Here is a 19,017-nt window from a genome sequence, read left to right as displayed (position 1 = left end):
CCCGGGCCTCCACTGAAAATGGGTTGCAAGCCCAGTGCACTTTCCTGGTCAACAAATGTCAATAAATAATAAATAATAAATAATAAGTCATGAATTAATCAGTCCTGCTTGCTGGCTACATAGACAGGCTGACACCATTAAAAGACCACTGTGATTGAAAAGAAAAGGAAACATATTTATTTGCTTAACCTGATATTCTATGTTATACTAATGTCTCTGTGGCATAATAGGTATTATACAATAACCTCCCATTAATATTCCAAAATGTGCATGCTGATTGGTCAGTGTGCCTGTTGTAAATCAGACTTATACTAATGGAAAAGGTCCGGTTGCCCAGACATTTTCCATTAGTATAAGTCTTTTTTTTTTTTTTTTGTTACAGCAACGGAGAACGGAAGAGCTCTGTTGCTGTAATCTCGCTATGTTAAATGGGTTTAACATAGTGAAATATCTTAAAAAAAAAGCAATGGAGATCTTCCTTTCTCCATTGCTTTTTTTAAAGCTGTCTCGCTATGTTAAATGGGTTTAACATACTGAGACAGCTTTAAAAAAAGCAACGGAGAAAGGAAGATCTCCGTTGCTTTTTTGAAAGCTATCTTGCTATGTTAAACTTCTTTAACATAGCAAGACACCTTTTAAAAAGCAACGGAGATCTTGCTTTCTCCATTGCTTCCACACACAGCTCTAATGTACTGCATAAGCATACGCATGCGCAGTACATCAGAACTGCCGCAGAATACCAGACAGCTGCGGAAGGGCAGTACGGAGGCATTATACAATGCCATTATTTCAGAAAAATAAGTATTTTTTTTTCTTAAATAATGTCATTGTACAATAACAATACCCCATTTCTGGGTGTGAGTAATGCTGGATTTACCCACGGTTGTCTTTGTTTGGCCACTCGGGCTTTGCTCTCGTGACCAAACCACATCATGTATTCTGTTTAAGCAGAAATTATTTTGGGAATTCTTCCTCTTAGAGTTTCCCTTTAATGTCATTTAGAGAAGTCTCTATATTTGTTATTTTTGTATGGTGTTGCTGTAATAGTTCCTTAAGAGTATCAGTCTGTTTTTGAGAATTTAATTTGAGGTTTTCTAAGTCATTTTTAAAGCAATCCATCTTCAAAGATAGTTCCTGTAAGGTAGATGTCATCAATTGCAGTTATTTTTTTCAAAGCAGCATCTGGATGAGAATTCCTTGAGTTCATATTCAGTGACTCAATATATCTGCCAGTTACTTGATAGGAAAATGTTTGTATATCTCCACCAGAATTGATATTTATGTAGTTTAGTAGTTTATCTATACATTTCTGACATTTTAAACTTGAAAATAATAAAATATTCCTATATTATTATACTAGTTTATGGAGCTCTCAAAATTCAGTGCTCTCAGTTAGCCATCTAGCTCATGTAATGATTTTCATGCAACTTGGAGTTTTCTCCCCGGGCCTCCACTGAAAATGGGTTGCAAGCCCAGTGCACTTTCCTGGTCAACAAATGTCAATAAATAATAAATAATAAGTCATGAATTAATCAGTCCTGCTTGCTGGCTACATAGACAGGCTGACACCATTAAAAGACCACTGTGATTGAAAAGAAAAGGAAACATATTTATTTGCTTAACCTGATATTCTATGTTATACTAATGTCTCTGTGGCATAATAGGTATTATACAATAACCTCCCATTAATATTCCAAAATGTGCATGCTGATTGGTCAGTGTGCCTGTTGTAAATCAGACTTATACTAATGGAAAAAGGTCCGGTTGCCCAGACATTTTCCATTAGTATAAGTCTTTTTTTTTTTTTGTTACAGCAACGGAGAACGGAAGAGCTCTGTTGCTGTAATCTCTCTATGTTAAATGGGTTTAACATAGTGAAATATCTTAAAAAAAAGCAATGGAGATCTTCCTTTCTTCATTGCTTTTTTTAAAGCTGTCTCGCTATGTTAAATGGGTTTAACATACTGAGACAGCTTTAAAAAAAGCAACGGAGAAAGGAAGATCTCCGTTACTTTTTTGAAAGCTATCTCGCTATGTTAAACTTCTTTAACATAGCAAGACACCTTTTAAAAAGCAACGGAGATCTTGCTTTCTCCATTGCTTCCACACACAGCTCTGATGTACTGCATAAGCATACGCATGCGCAGTACATCAGAACTGCCGCAGAATACCAGACAGCTGCGGAAGGGCAGTACGGAGGCATTATACAATGCCATTATTTCAGAAAAATAAGTATTTTTTTTCTTAAATAATGTCATTGTACAATAACAATACCCCATTTCTGGGTGTGAGTAATGCTGGATTTACCCATGGTTGTCTTTGTTTGGCCACTCGGGCTTCGCTCTCGTGACCAAACCACACCAAACGTGGGTAAATCCAGCATTACCCACATCCAGGCGTGGATTATTGCTTAATTCATTTTTAATTTTTATTTTGTTCTAATCCAAAATTCCCTGAGTAGGATGAACATACTGATGCCATTTTGTTTTTTTGGTTAGGCTTTATCTTTTCTATAATATATTCTGAGTATTGAGAAGATGAGCTGATCTTGCCCTACTGTCTTATGTAAGATCTTGTTTGCATTTACTTAGAATGACATGTTCAGAATTTAATGGAAGCAGTTTAGTAAAGTTCTAACTGCTTCCACTCCATTGTTAGTTTGTGTTTTGTTTTTTAATCATGTTGAGAATCCCTGGACTCTGGAAAGAGTGTCTTAAGTTTTCTGCCAGTGACATTGTCTGGATTGGGTTGTTTTCATGTTTTAAACACACTGTTTAAGAAGTTGTTTCTTCTGCTGCAAAATAGTGCTTAAATTAGATTAAAACATTAGGGATCATATAGCTCCTCAGGTTAGCCTGTTGCTCTCAGTGGTATCAGATTTCTTCACCCTCAGACTACAAAGTTAAACAGCAATGCATTGGACTCATCCATAATAATATTACACATTCCAATCTTAAGGATATAGTCAATGAATTAGTATCTAAAGTTAATGTTAACTTTACCTCATTTACCCACATTGCTGCCCCCACTATAAATAAAGACAAATCTTAGAATCCCTGCCAAAAGCTAAACAAAATACCTGTATGGGACCAGATAATGCACCAGGTTGCATTCTCATCAGTGCCAGGTATGCACTACATTGGATATCTAACTGATATCTAGTTGTGAAAATTGCTGGTACCCTTTTTGAACATAAAACTGCAAGTATTCGGGTACCACAGGGATCAATACTAGGCCTTCTCCTGTCTGGCATTTATTTTTCAGACATCTAAACCAATATCCAAGAAATGTAGTTGACTCCAGGTTGGGCACAGTTATCTGCTCATCCACTGAATCTAAACAAGTCCATAAGGGCATGAATCTATGCATCTCTAGTGTGCAGAACATGATTTCAAGCTAAATGCAAAAAATGCAGCATAGTAGTGTCTGGCAAAAAAAAAAGCTGCTCCCACCTCATATATTATAAGTGGTGCTCCTCTTCTAGGTTCATAGGTTCATAGGTGTGCACTAGGCTAATGGCCTTGGGGCCTTTACAAGCCTAGTCATAGGATTACCCAGGCATAGTGCCACCCAACCTTAGTTCCTAGTGCCTCTGTCGAGTAGAGCCACTAGAGTTATCCCCGGGGTGAATTTTCTTTTTCCCATCCACTCATCAAGATTTCTCTCGAAAAGGGTCAGTGAGGTGGTCTGCTTGACATGTATGGGAAGTCTATTCCATAGCATGGGCAGTCTCTGGGTTATGAACCTGTCCCTCCAGCATGTTCTGTTAATTGTGGTAATGAGGTTGAGGTCTCTGAGTGTCTGGTGCGGAGGGATTGGGAATTCTTTAGATGTAGCATTTCTAACAGAGCTGGGTCACACATGGCTTTGTAAGTCAAGCAAAGATCGCCTCTAAGTAGGTGATATGAAGCAGCAAATTGCTGCTTCATACCTTCAGACACTTATTGCCATAACAGACCTGCGTACTTACATCAGCAACTCTTTCTGTCATTCAATAATCATGTTCCCACCAAAGTCAGGAAATCCTGCTATTTAACCAGTTAATTTCCAAGGGAATATCCTTAAGGCCCAAAGAAGTCATCCTTCCACTATACTCCTCCCTTATCAGACCCATCATGGAATACAGTGACCCTTTTGTATATACAAATCCAACTAGATTTGCTCAATTGAAATTCCTACCCAAGAAAGTTAAATATCGCAAATCCTTCAACTACCTCAATAGATTACAGTGCCTCTTCTTGTACTCAGTAGCACATTGGCTGTTATGACATGATATGTGTTTCACTTTGTAAGCTATGAAAGATTCAGTCCTATTTGACCTCCTATTTCTTCACAAAACTGGTGGCTCTACAAGCGCCACACTAAGGACTTAAATCTCCATCAACAAATAAACAAGGCTTACTGGAGATATAGTTTCCTAACTCATCGTATTCACAGCCTATGTAAATGCCACCACTACATTAAAACAAATTGCTACTTTGGTTATCTTTAAAGATAGTGTTGATGAATGGAAGGGTAGAAAAAACTACAGCAGGATTATCATGTTTGGTCCTACTCAATTTGGAAGGGGAATACTTTTAAGTGCTTGTAAAGAATGGCAAGCATTTTTAAGTGGGTCTACTTAAAGGTATATATGTTTAGGCATCTTATGTTCTCCATGATCTCTTGCAGTTATTGTTCATATGACCCAGTGTAAGGCAGCTGTAAATGACAGTCCCCATAGACTCAATAGCTTATTACCATAGTAGATATTAAATAGCAAAAAGTTGCAAATGCCTTGCTAGATGTGCTTCTCCTATAGCAATTTACCAGAAACCTTAAAATGTGATGGGTGAGATTATTTAGGCATTAGGAGACAAATTCCTAGAGAAACAATAATGAAATGTCACTTAACTGCAACACAATATACAGTGAGGAAGATGACCTGGATTGAAATACAGCAGAAGGAAACAAACTATGGGGACTGGCCTGGTTTTCAGTGGATCTGGTCTGTGATGTTGACTGAAAAATCAATGAACACAAGCATCTCTTTGGGCTTTATCTTACTAGACATATTGAACAACTGTTAAGACCACAGAGGTTCCTATCAAAGTAGATCATGGGTGTAAAACCCTAAGCTACTAGAAGAGAACACTACTCCCTTCTCCATGTTATATAAACTTCTCAGAAGAGACCTATGCCTTGCCTTCCATACAACCAGGGACCTAGTTGGCCAGGATCTCTTGTACTTTCACAAGTCAAGCAGTCTCACAAATACCACCATAAGGGATCTAAATCTGCTTCAACACATCCTCCCACATATCCAAGACTGCAGTATAGCAGTTCAATTCATATATAAACTCAAGTTTCTACAGATAATAGTTCCCTCTTTCTTCATGATAGTGAGCGACTTAATAGGACTTGAAAAGTAGGAGCGGTTGATGAGTGGGACGCTTAATATGAAAAAACTTGACTAACAGTCTCTCCACATGTGCATTTATAAAATTGATCAACTCTTTCTTAATATGTGATACTGTAGGTATCAGTAAGTGAGGGAGGAAAATCCATTCTGGGAAAAGGAAATGTGCTTAGGACATAGCTATACCTTAAATAATTTAGACAAGCTCACCCATTGTTGCCATCATCCAACTTCTCTTTGATGAGATAATGATGGATTACCATACTTGTAGCAAAACAAAGGTTAAGAACACAGAAAATGACAAAGACTTTGAGCTTGAAGACAGTAGAACAGAAGCTGTAAAAAATGTTAATCTCCTGGGCTCTTTTATAAACATGGAAGCAACTAGCAGGGAAGAAATAGTTCACAGAATCGTACTTGGTCACTCTGCAATGAAGACTCTTGACAAGGCATTTAAAAGCAAGGAAATATATTCAAAACAAAGACCAGACTTGCACATGCACTCATTTTCTCAGTGGTCAATTACAGATGCGAAAGCTGGACATTACAGAAATGGGACAGAAAGAAGACAGATTAATTTGAACTTTGGTGATGGAGAAGGATGCTATGCATGCCATGGACTGTCAGAAGAACTAACAAATCATATTTGGAAGAGATCAAACTGGCTATGTCACTTGAAGCTCAAATGATGAAGTTATGACTGTCTTATTTTGGTCAAACTGTCAGAAGAGAGAGAGATCACTGAAGAAGGACATTATGTTTGAAAAAATTGAAGGAACCAGGAAAAGAGGTCAACCTGCAACCAGATGGCTAGACACATTGACTACAGCCATAGGGATGATGCTGAAAAACCTTGCTGTACTAGCACAGAACTGACTTCTTTTTGGATCCTTAATTCATCAAGTCACTAGGACTCAAACCCGAGTTAATGGCACCTAGAGAGAGAGAGAGAGAGAGAGAGAGAGAGAGAGAGAGACAGACCATACCTGTATTAAAAATGTTGCCATTTAAGATCAATATGAAATTAATTCAGGCACTTGGTGAGCTCACAAGAGTTTGTCTGAATGGTTAAAGTTAAGTATTCACACCAAGTAACTGTAGGGGCCAACCACATGGTACAGTTGAAAAAAGTCACATTTCTCTATTTATTTATTTGAAATTTGTTATCCAGCAAGTCCCACTGATGCCATGGCAATAATCACTATGGCTGTGTTAGCTTTGGGTTGGGGAAGTCGTTACAATGGCAGACAGTTTAAAGTGTCTGGATGTATTCTGAGGCAGCACTGCATATCCACCTCCTGGAAATGAGGGCATTCCTTCTGATTGTCCAGGACCTTCCCTAGTGGAATGTTTGCCATTTACTGTACAGTGTGATGGAGGTCTGGTACACTAACAAACAGGAAGAACCTGTTCAAATCCCTTATGTCAAGAAGATGTGATGACATGTGAATGGGTCATCAAACATCTTTCTGGTAGTCAGTCTATGGTGGGACAATCCAATGTAGTAGTCGACAAACTCAGCCCTGCCTGGTGATGCCCCATGAATGACCCTTCAACCTTTTTAATGATTCAGAAATAGTTCCAAATAGAAAATACCTTAAAGGTCACTAGCACATATAACCCACTCCTCCAGCCTATTTATATCTTTGCGAAATTGTGTGAACTTGACATCAGGGTTTTTTTTAGAAATAATATTAAAGACTTTCACTTCAATTCTAATATCACTGAAGAGGAAATTGATATGTTGTGGTATTTGAAATCTTGGAACATTCATATCATGAAGCCCAATAAAAGGAGTGGGGATGTATTAATGGACCAATCACTATACAATCAGACAATGTACAATATCTTGTTTGAGGATTCTTACTTGCAGGTTTCAGAAGAGCTTATGCTTCTAGCATATAAGAATATTAGGATGATTTCGTATTATATGCTCATGCAGAAACAAATTACCTTTGATCAATTTAAATTTTTGTTTCTGAGTAATCCTACAACCTCAAAAATTTTTGGTCATCCCAAAATATATAAAAACTCGACCGATCCACCACTGAAACCTATTGTGGATGCAAGGGCATCAATTACTGCACCTATAGCTAAGTTTTTAGACTTTCACTTAAAGAAGCAGTTGGATAAATTTGTCCATCTTAGTAGGGACACATGGGATTTTCTTGGAAAATGCAATGATTTACACTTTGACGAAGCCATGACCTTTTTAACTATTGATGTCAAAGACCTATATATTTGTATTCCACATAATATGGATTTAGATTGGTCTATGGATTTTTTATTTTCTGAAACTGCCCTCACTCATGATAGGATTAACTTATTTGTTGATTTACTGTCTCTTGTTTTGAATAACAATTTTAGCACTTTTGGCCATCAGTTTTTTCAAGTGAAAGGTATAGCAATGGGATCAGCATGCAATTCTTTGTAAGCTAATATTATGATGACTGAATAGGAGAAAAGGTATGTGTTTGGTAGTGCCTTCAAGGATTGCTGGTATTTATACATCAGATACCTTGACAACATTTTTATTGTATGGAATGACAGGGTGGAAGTGATACCAGCTTTTATTCAATAGTTCAGTGCTAGGACGGACTTCTCATTTACATATGAAATAGGGAAGGATCGGATTCCCTATTTAGATGTTACGTTGGTGAAGGATTATGAGAGGAAAGTGTTTATTTGTAGAATTTTTGGGAAGGTTACCCATCAGAATAGTTACTTGCATTTTTCCAGTGCACACCCTATTTCTCACAAAAAGGGTATTGTAAAAGGTCAATTGGTTTCGGCAGCAAGAATGAGAAATGTTTATGAAAAATGTATTGTGTCAGGGGATAAAAACTATGTTCATGAGAAGGGGGTACCCAGAGTCCTTTTTTGATAATATATTGTGTGAAGTGATTTGTAAAAGGGAGACCCATTTTTTACCCCTATTCTCAGTAGAGGTGGTTGTGGTTCTGATATCAATCGTTCTAATCTCCATGTTTTGGGGTCAGCATCCTTGGTGAAATGCAAATCTAATTTTGCAAGCAGTTTTATCACTACCTTTAGTTATGATAGCAATTCTATCAGATCTATTCTTTGCAAGAATTGGTGCGTGGTGATAGAAAATGCAGAGGGCTTTGAGAAGTTAGGAGATCACCTGATAGTGGTCTATAGGAAGGGCTTGATTCTTAAGTCTTTTCTTGAGTCTGACATCTGTAAATTTAATGATTCTAACAATAAAGGGATGTTTAAATGTTCAGGGTGCAAGTATTGTAGGTTTGTCCTTACGGGGGACGCTTTTGTGGTTAATGGAATTACTGTTGGTGTACAGTGTATGTTTAACTGCCTTTCTAAGGGAGTTGTATATATTGCCACCTGTCAGCCCTGTTTGTGTTTTTACATAGGAAAAATTGAAAGATCCTTCAAAGAAAGGATGTATGAAAGTTTACATGACATTAAAAATGTCAACACTACTAATGCTCTTGCTAAGTACATAAAATCTCACCCTGATCATTTTTTCAAGTTTTTTGTAGTTGAACAAGTTATTCAAACTGTTAGAGGAGGACCTTGTGTCTGAAACTTGAAAAGAGGGAGCTTGCTTGACAGCTCCGCTTGAATACTGGATGGTTTCCTGGTATTAATGGGACTATTTCTATATCTCCTTTGTTAAAACTAAGAGCATATTGCAGATGAGTTTTAATTTGTATTGGTTTAATTTTATCAATTTTTGATTTTGTTTAGGGAAATGTTTGAATTGTATGTCTTTTATATTATATTCATGCATTTATTGATGTTTTCTATGGGACTGCGACTTTAAGTTTTTTGGTGGAAAATGTCATGTGATTATTGTCTTTTTAAATACTTTATTTTAGTCATTTATTTGATGAAATGTTATATATTCAAGATGAAAGCGCTTAGGAATAAAGTCGTTTTTTTAATTTTAACTTTGATTTTTGTTCTTGTGCTGCTCTGTTTGTTCCCCATGTAGAGCTACAGTGTTTACCAGTTTGTTGTGTGTTCTGTTTTGGTTATAAATAGTTCCAAATGTTGGAATAGGACTTGCTCTGACCTATTTCCCTAATCATCTTGAAATGCAGCATTTACTTCATCCTGCCACTGGTGGATACCTCAGGAACACTCTGGTCTAGAAAAGACCACTCTGCTCCTTTGTGCTTTTCTCCCATTTCTTCTGATAATGACAGTTGTCCAGAAAGACAAACAATATATGACAAAAATCATTCTTATAACTCTGACCTTGATAAATATGATTTCCCTCTTTCATGTCTCTCCTTCTGGAGAACCCTCTACCACTATGCTCATTCACAATGTTCCAAACTCACTCATCAAGCAGTTCATTCCCAGATGTTTACTCCATCTGATTAACGGTAATGCTTCTCCATTTCCAGTTGTATCAAACAAGCTAGCCTTTTCTTCTAAAGTAATTCATATTATTTATTCTACACAGAAGCCTAATACTGAGAAGATATCCAAGGTAAGTAGATATATTTTTATGTGGTTCACTATCAGTGGAATGGACTCATTCTCTGCACCTCTTCCATCCATGTTTGAACGTCTTGCAGAGGCCTTGGATTCCAGACATAGTTATTTCTTTGTTGAAGTTCATTTAGTAGCAATATTGCATATAAACGAGGGCCTAACATTCTTCACTATTAACCTCACTGAAATTCTGCAAAGCCAATTCTTAATGAGACCACCCGTAGGAAAGCCAGTACCACCTTGGAATTAACAATTTATGCTGGATAATCTGACCTCATTCCCATTTCAATTTTCAACTTTTGCAGGGTTAAAAGCCTTTACTGGAAGACAGTACTATAACAGCTGTCAGAATAATTTTAGAGCTGCAGGCATTATCTGTTGAATTTGTGATATTCCACAGAGACAGTCACTGTCTGCACTTACCCCTCCTTTATAACAGAAATAGCTGCTGAATCTGACCTTAACCAGTTTTTCTCCGTAATACTTCAGTCACAGATAGTATTTTTCCACTTTATGGATGTTCTCCATCAATTGAGGTTTAATGCTGAGAAGACAATGTTCATCTGCTAAAAGGGTGAACTTTTTGTTGCTTTCTTCCATAGATAAAATAGGAGATAAATGTTCTAAAATAACTTTAGTCAGATGCTTTCTGACTGCATCCTGTTTTTGTATATTGGTTACAGTAAGTTTTTTTCCTTCTGTTCCAAAAGACTCATTCTACCAAAGCAATTGCTGTATCTGTAGCCTTTTCCCCAAATATATCCCTAGGTGATATTTGCACAGCAAGTAGTTGGCCTTCTCTCAACACATTCACAAGGCAGCACAAGTCAGATGTAATATCCAGGTCCAGACCTTCCTTTTGAGCCACTGTTATAAGTGGTTTGCTTCTGTATGGGAGGCTGTCCAATAAAATTTGCATGGGACTATATTTTGCTGTAATGGAGAAACACCCTCCTCTGAACAGATAGGAATGTTCCATACTTACCATAATGAGAGATTTGGAAAAGCAGATCCATCCTCTGCAATATACACCTTCATCTTATCCTGTACCTGTAGTGTAGTGGCTATTCACATATCTTACCTCTGATCTTGCCTTATGGAACACGGTAACAGGTAGACAAGGAAATTTTCACTTGTTGATCTGTCCTGATATCTGCTGCCCTTTTCCCTGCTGTAATCGAAGATGGGCCTGCATTCCCAGATCTATCATTATGGTAAGTATATACCTCTAATTTCACTAAAATGTATTGCTATTGAAGGATTTTGTGGCATATATACAGAAAAGGTAATAACCAAGATTCACTTTTGCTTATGGACTTTTAACTGTATCGTTCAGAGCTGTCTTCTCAAAGTTAAAGACCAAAGGGGAGGGGGGAATATTCTACTCTGAATTTGTAGCAAGCTGCTTGTCATAACTGTAACAAGTAGCTTACTACAGTCAAATCACCTCAAACTGAGGCTGCACCTGTGATAGTAAATGCAGTATTGGCAGTGATATCCTTGTGGGTTCATAAAGCTACACTGGTACTGCACTTCCATCCAATCAGCACCTGCAAATCACACCCTCTAACAACTTGGGCTGGGTCAACTGCCCACTTTGCCACACTCTAGTTAATGCTCTGATATTAATTAGGAGACTCTAACATCATATTTTTAGTGTAAAGGTTTGATGGGAGGTTGGGGAAGAAAATTGTTTTGATATTTATGTTAACTTGACCATGTCAGTGAATAGCTACTTAGGTTAGGCTGTGTATATATAGGGAGGCATTAAAAATGAGTACCCTCCTAAACTCACTCCTCCTCTTGCTGTGTATGGCATAGGTAGTTAAACATGTTAACCCAGAATTGCTAGAAAAAAGGCTGCTGGTTCAGGGGTAGCATATCTGACTATATTGATATATGCCTATGTATGCATATGGATGAGTGAACTGAACTGTGTTCACTAATCCAACTCTTAGAGCTTACTCAACAATCTGAAAATCATAATGATAACTGTATATATTGTTAAACTGTGAAACTATCTCCCAATAAATGTCAAAGATATTTCATCTCAACTGCAATTTAAAATTTCATTGATCACCAATCCAGAAACTCATCTGTACTGACTGGCCCACAGCAGGGGTTATGGCAGGGGAAGAGGCAGAGGCACAAAAAGATGGATTATGGAGCCATAGAAGCTTTAGAAACTACACCTATTTTCTGAATAAAGGTAATGATCTAAGATTTACAAATTCAGCCAATTGGCTTTGACTGATTTTCATTATAATTTTTTAGAAAAGGTTTTAATTTTGTTCCATATGGAAGAGGGGATTTCCAATACATTAATTGAACTAAAACTTCACTTGCAGATTGAACTTGTGTTTAATGTATTCTAGCAATCATTATGAAATTAACAGAAATTTCCAAGGGTTTTTGTTCAGAAGCTGCTTTTAAAAGTAAATTATTATATAAAGAAAGTATTTATATTTTGAAGTTCAATATTTTGTGCCCTTTAGGGCTTAATTTGGATTGTAATTGGAAGGTGCTTATTTAGTTAAAGTAATTAATTGTGTGTTTTTATTGGTTGTTGTTTAATTGCTAAGTGTATTTAAATGTGTTTGTCACTGTTTGTTATACTTCTTGAAGGCTTGTTTTTAGTTGAGGTGCCAGAGATGATAAATTCTTTGCCTTTTATAGTGGGTTCTTGCCTTGACATTTTGTGAAATTAACAGATAAACTGAATCTGCTGGATACAAAAGAAAAAGTATTGTTAATCCCCCACACATTTGTTAGTTAATGTTTTTGAAATAATCTGTGAAGATGAACTAAGTATAAATATTTGTTATAATAAATGCAATGCATTCAATTTATCAACATACAGTAAATAGGAATACATTCATTTGATTGAGCGCACATTGCTCGATCATGTACAACACCGACTTTAAACTCGAATTATGGAATGCCAAATGGTCAGAATGTCGTAAACAACACCGAATTCGACATTTTCAACTGCTCAACCACCTAAACGGGTGCTACCATGGGTCAAAAAGGGGATGATATTTTGCAATTTGCAACTCTTGTGATCGCTTTTTTGGGATTTTGCCGCACTGCTTTCGACATGTTATACATCAGTAATATATCCATCAGCTAAATGAATGTATACCCAATACATATATAATGACTGAGCTGTTAACCAACAAAACTCTGAATGTAATGAAACTAGACAAAGTTGTGTGTGTTTGTATGTGTGGGGGTACTATTAATGGACCATATTGACTATGTTAGCAGAATGCATAAGAATTTATACTGTGATACTTATGAATGTGTATCTAAAAATGAACTTTTAGTGGCACATGGGAAGACTGACTGTTATTTACATGATTTGTTGTTCAATGGATTAATTAAAAATATTTGATTTTTAACAGTTGACACACCTATTGTACCATCTATATTTGGCATACTAAAAATTCATAAGAATCAATTAGCCCCCCCCCCCATTGCACCCTATTGTATCATGGAGAGTGGAGTTTCAAAAACTGAACCATTAACCAAATTTATACATGTGAAATTGAGATGCATTTTGAGAGATTCTTGGCATGTTTTGGAAAAAATAAATCAAACAGAATACAATAATAATTTACTGGCCATCATTGATGTGATAAATTTATTTTCTATAATACTGTACAGCATTGGATTTGAAGATATTTTTGAGTTTTATTAGTAAGAATACTACCTTTGGTAATGTTGAAGGTTATACATTACGACAATGTATGGCTTTAATATCACACAACATTTTTTTTTATATTTTGAAGGCAAATATGGGTGCTGCATGTGCTGCTGCTTATGTTAACATTGTTATGACAGCTTAGGAGACATAATGTTTTTGGTTTATGATACTTTAACCCCAGGATTCAGTAAGGTTCCGTGCAGGAATAGCATATTCCTGCACTGAAGCGACCATTTAGGAGAAGCACAGCAGCACACCATGTATAGTAATGATGACGTGCTGACTCAGCTCCTAAACGGACCTGGAGCATGGACGAGTGCAGGGGGTGTGTCTGAAAGCAGAGCTCTCACAATATATACACCCCCACAGTCAAGAACTTCTGTGTGGCAATTACAATGAGCGAGACCACTCATAGGAGGTTGCATACCCCCAACAGCATAGATCAATGCAGAATGCTCAGATATGTGGCACATACGTCTGGCCTGTCCATCATTTACCCTGCCAAATCACAATGCCAAACATATGAGTGTCAAACATCAAATCCGTCAGAAAATTTACATAAAAACAAATCCAATTACCCTAGCAACAACCCCCCCCAAGTTTATAACAGCAATATTTAAAACATAATATAAACACTTTTTTTTAATCAGATTAAATTTAACCATAGGTGTGCAGGTTTGCCCATTGCTTAGCTATGCATACTGTAGCTTAAATGGCACAAGAAGATAAATATCAAGATACGTGCAAATGAAGCAGTACTGCAATAGTGTACTGGTCAGAGCGTTCACCTTATGAGAAGTCATTCCCGGTTCGATTCTCACTCCAGCAAATTCCATTTTCAATGTCAAATCACTTTATGAACAATATTTTTTGTCATATAACCTACTAAACAACATATATTTGTGAACTGGAGTACTGCATTAAATGCAGATGTGAGGTGTCATTGTAATAATGTTGTAAAATCCACAGATAAACACAAGTTCCCCATACAGTATATGTACACATGAATCAGGGATACAAATCAAAGGTATAATGTGTAATGAATGATAAATACATAGAGTGTCCAAATCTACCACCTTCCCAAGAACCATGTTACATTTCTATCTGAATTAGTGAGGGGGTAAGCGGGAGTAAGCACTATTAAGCAGTAGTAAGTGGTAGTAAGCATATTTATGCAACAGCAAGCGGGTTTAAGCCTGTTTGCGAGGGGGTAAGCAATGCGCACACATGTTAAGCAATATTGAAGCTAACCCTCTAAGCATATTTAACCGGAAGTTAGCATTGCTTACCGTTGAGCAAACCTGCGCAAACCTGCTTACAATTGCTTAAACGCGCCTCAATCACACTGTATCCATCAGCCGCTGTTCTGCCCAGCAACAAAATAAACAGCCCTTGCAGGCTTGAACCCAGGACCTTGTACACTACAGTCACAGTAGTTAACAAGTAAGCCATTACAACAGTACATAAGACTGAATTATCACCAAACAGATCCTTACTACAGGAAAATCAAACTTAACATGTGAAAGGAATCTATATACAATTTTATGTTGTATAACCTACTACATAACATAAATATGTGAACTAGAGTACTGCATAAGTCCAGATGTTTGGTGTCATTGTAATAAAGTGTCTAAATCCCCTAATAAACACAAGGACCCCATACAGTATACATACACATGAATCATGGATGCTAAACACATATATAACATGTAATGAATAATAAATCAATGCCAAACAGCAAATAGCTTAGCATTTTCAAAACTGTCCAATCATGGCAAAGTGTGGGAAATCCAGCCCTACTTAAACCCCACAGGTGGGAATACATCTCATAACTGGTTGCAGCTTCCACCTGTAGGCACTATGACCAGTGTGGGAGAAGGAGTGCACTTCTGGGTGCAGCACTGGGGCATCCAGGAGTCCAAAGTCATGGCAGGACTCCTTGTTAAAAACCATGACCAAACACTGCTGCAGGGCCAGTACCAGGGTTCCCAATATAAAGTGAAAGCCTGGGACCATCTCGCCTGTGACTTCACCAGTGCCACTGGCATACCTCGAACTGGTGAGCAGGTCAGGCATCACTATGGTGACTTGAAGCGGAGAAAGAGAGAGCTCTTGGATCAGTGGATCTAAGAGGCTAGGCGGACGGGTGATGTCCCAGCCATGTGTAAGTATCAGTCTGCTACCTGTTTAATAATTGCCAGCTCATGTATATTATGGATAGGTATGGCTAAATATTCCTTTTATGTCTTTGACAGCAGCAGATGAGTGGGCTGTGAACTGGGAAGCCCATGCCTGTAGATTGCAGAGGTTGCAATGCGAGGCAGGTTAATAATACTCTTGCATGTACTGTCATTAGAAATAAATCTAAAAGTAGTAGAAAGTTAATTACCAGTATAAAACCTGTATTGTGTATGGCATGTACTGAATAAACCAGACTACATGGCAGGAAGAGTCTCATATAGGCTGTATGTTAATAAAAGGTTAACAGCCTGACAATAAAGGTCTAACTGCTGGACTGCTTGTGTTTACTCTGTTATCATATGGTAATGTAGTGTTGCAATATCTTAATAGTACTGTTGTATTAAGCACTGTTACCCACACTGTGCTACATAAATAAAATATGTAGGAATGTATGTATATAACTGTTGTAATCACAAGAGGTCATATTGTACAACTGAGAGTGACTTAGACACTAAACAGAGAAAAGATTGACAACATAATCCAAATAGCACACTCAGCTGGTTTGAATCCTTGGAGTGGTAGTAAGCTGTATGCAGAATCATACCCACAACTGTACAGATATTGTCAGAAAGTCCAGATAACTGGTGTACATCCCCTGCCTGTCACCCTGACCCCTGGCAAATCAGTGGGATGATACCAGAAGTTTAGGCAGCAAATAATGACATACAACTGATTGTCAGACATCATAAGTGTCAGGAATATATCCATAAGAACAAACCTGTCATTCTAGCAACTCACCAAAGTGTTATGAGAGTAATAAGTAAATTATGTCCCAACTCCACCCCCATGTTGTGAAGCTATGACCAGAGTGTGTGCAGTAACAGAGTGAGATGTATGTGCATAATAATAATGTGGAATCTGGCAATATGTGTGACAGCATTCAGGTAGTGTTAACATACATTCCCCCCACAGGTCTGTCAGATACGGAAACTGTGTCTAGAAATAAAAGATTGAAATCGTGGACTGGTACTATTTAGTCTGGTATTGTTTGGCAGTGTTAGTGTTGCAGTATCTCTGACTAATAATGTATTACTCATCACTGTCATCAACACAGTACTACATAATAAAACTGTCTAGGAAACTCTGTATAAGAGTGTTGGAATTACAAGATCAGATTATAAAACTGTGGGAGACTTATAGAAAGAATTCAGAGAAAAGATATACAACAAATATCTATATAGCACACCCAACTGTGAAGTACACTATGTTATTTTAGCACACACAGCCATGGTTCGAAACCTGCACACCATAGCCAAAGTGATTTACCACTAAGCCATGTCAGATATACATACCCTGAAGTTTTTAATATATATATATATATATATATATATATATATATATATATATATATATATATATATATATATACACAAATGCATGCATCTATAGCTATATATGTCTACATATATATGTGTGTGTGTGTATACATATATATATATAATTATATATATATATATATATATATATATAGAGCAATATATATATATATATGTAAGCAGATATATATCTATATATATATATATATATATATATATATATATATATATATATATCTATATCTATATATCTATATATATATATATATATATATATATATATATATATATATATATACATATATACAGATATATATCTATAGATATAAATGAGAACATAAATACGTGAACAAAGGGATCGTTAATGGGGGTGAGGGGGCCAAAGCTAAATACGTCTTGTAAGTATTGATATCACCCTCTCCCTCACAGCCAAACAGATCTGCCCTGCAACACAATACCAACTGTTGCAAGTCCCATACCCAGTACCCTACACAACATGGCCACAAGACGTTAACAGTAATCCATCCCACCTGTATGATGTCAGGATGGTATCAATAACATATCATGCAGTACAGTCTGGCTACCATAGGGAATATACAATGTGGAAGCAATAAACATTCCAAAGATACATATATACACACACATATATGCAGATACACACACACACACACACACACACACACACACACACACACACACATATATATATATATATATATATATATATATATATATATATGTAAATACACATGCAGACACATAGATCTGTATAGGAAGATACATATTTAGAGGGTGCACAGCATACTGAACAGCCAGTATTCCTACAGTTATCACCTTTTCAAATGGACAGTGTATGATTCACTCATACAAAAGACAATTGTTGCCTGAAACATATACCCACAGAGAAGTCAAAGGATATGACACCACACACAGGTTTGCATACATAAGAAATGTTTATTTGTGTACTATTACAGTTGTATATGTCATGTCATATAGCTGTTAATACTTTGAAATACATACTAACTGAGTAATGCAACCCTCAAGCAGATCATTTAATACAGTAATCTGAAAGCATAACATATATGTTCCTGTCCAGGCCAAGGCTTTCAAGTAGTACAACAGTAAAGAAAGACTGGGCCAGAGGATAACAATCAATCAACAGTAAGTAATGCAGATGTATAGTTCAGTAGCCTCAAATTACAATCTGTACTCAACCCCTAGGGGGAAAAGAACTAAGTTGCCACAATGAGAATGTATCTGTTACATAACAATGCTTAACTGAAAACATCACAATCACACTGACAAACAGAACAGTCTGTATGACAGTAAGCACTAGGCTACCAATGTTCCCAAGGTTAAATGTATGGAAATGTACAGCCATATACCTTAAGGTGGCTTACTATCGATATCCCTCACATGTTGTAACAGCCTAGGCTATATATGGTGCATATCACTCCCCCATAGATTGACTTACAGGGGCATATAACACTGTTACATACACTGACCTCTGGACTGCAGAAGGGCACACATATTTTGTGCAGCTGAAGCCCACATATATATATATATATATATATATATATATATATATATATATATATATATAGACCCTACCCCACAATATATGCGGGGGCCACAACAGCACTGGAATGATGGCAGGAATGGCAGCACGACATAATCACAGGCCACTACATAACAACCCCTTACTGCATGTCATATGGACAAAGCCTGGTATATAGGTGGAGGACAGAGGCCGGAACACAGGGCCATATATGAAATAGTGTTGTACACTGAGAAAGTTGCTGATGTTACAGGATAGTCTGCAACATACACTTAGTCAGGAATATGAAGTTAGAAACGCAAATGGATGTAGC

Source organism: Protopterus annectens, chromosome 6.part0 (assembly GCF_019279795.1).
Source record: "Protopterus annectens isolate FY-2018-M chromosome 6.part0, PAN1.0, whole genome shotgun sequence".
NCBI lineage: Eukaryota > Metazoa > Chordata > Ceratodontiformes > Protopteridae > Protopterus > Protopterus annectens.
This window is presented reverse-complemented; position numbering follows the sequence as displayed.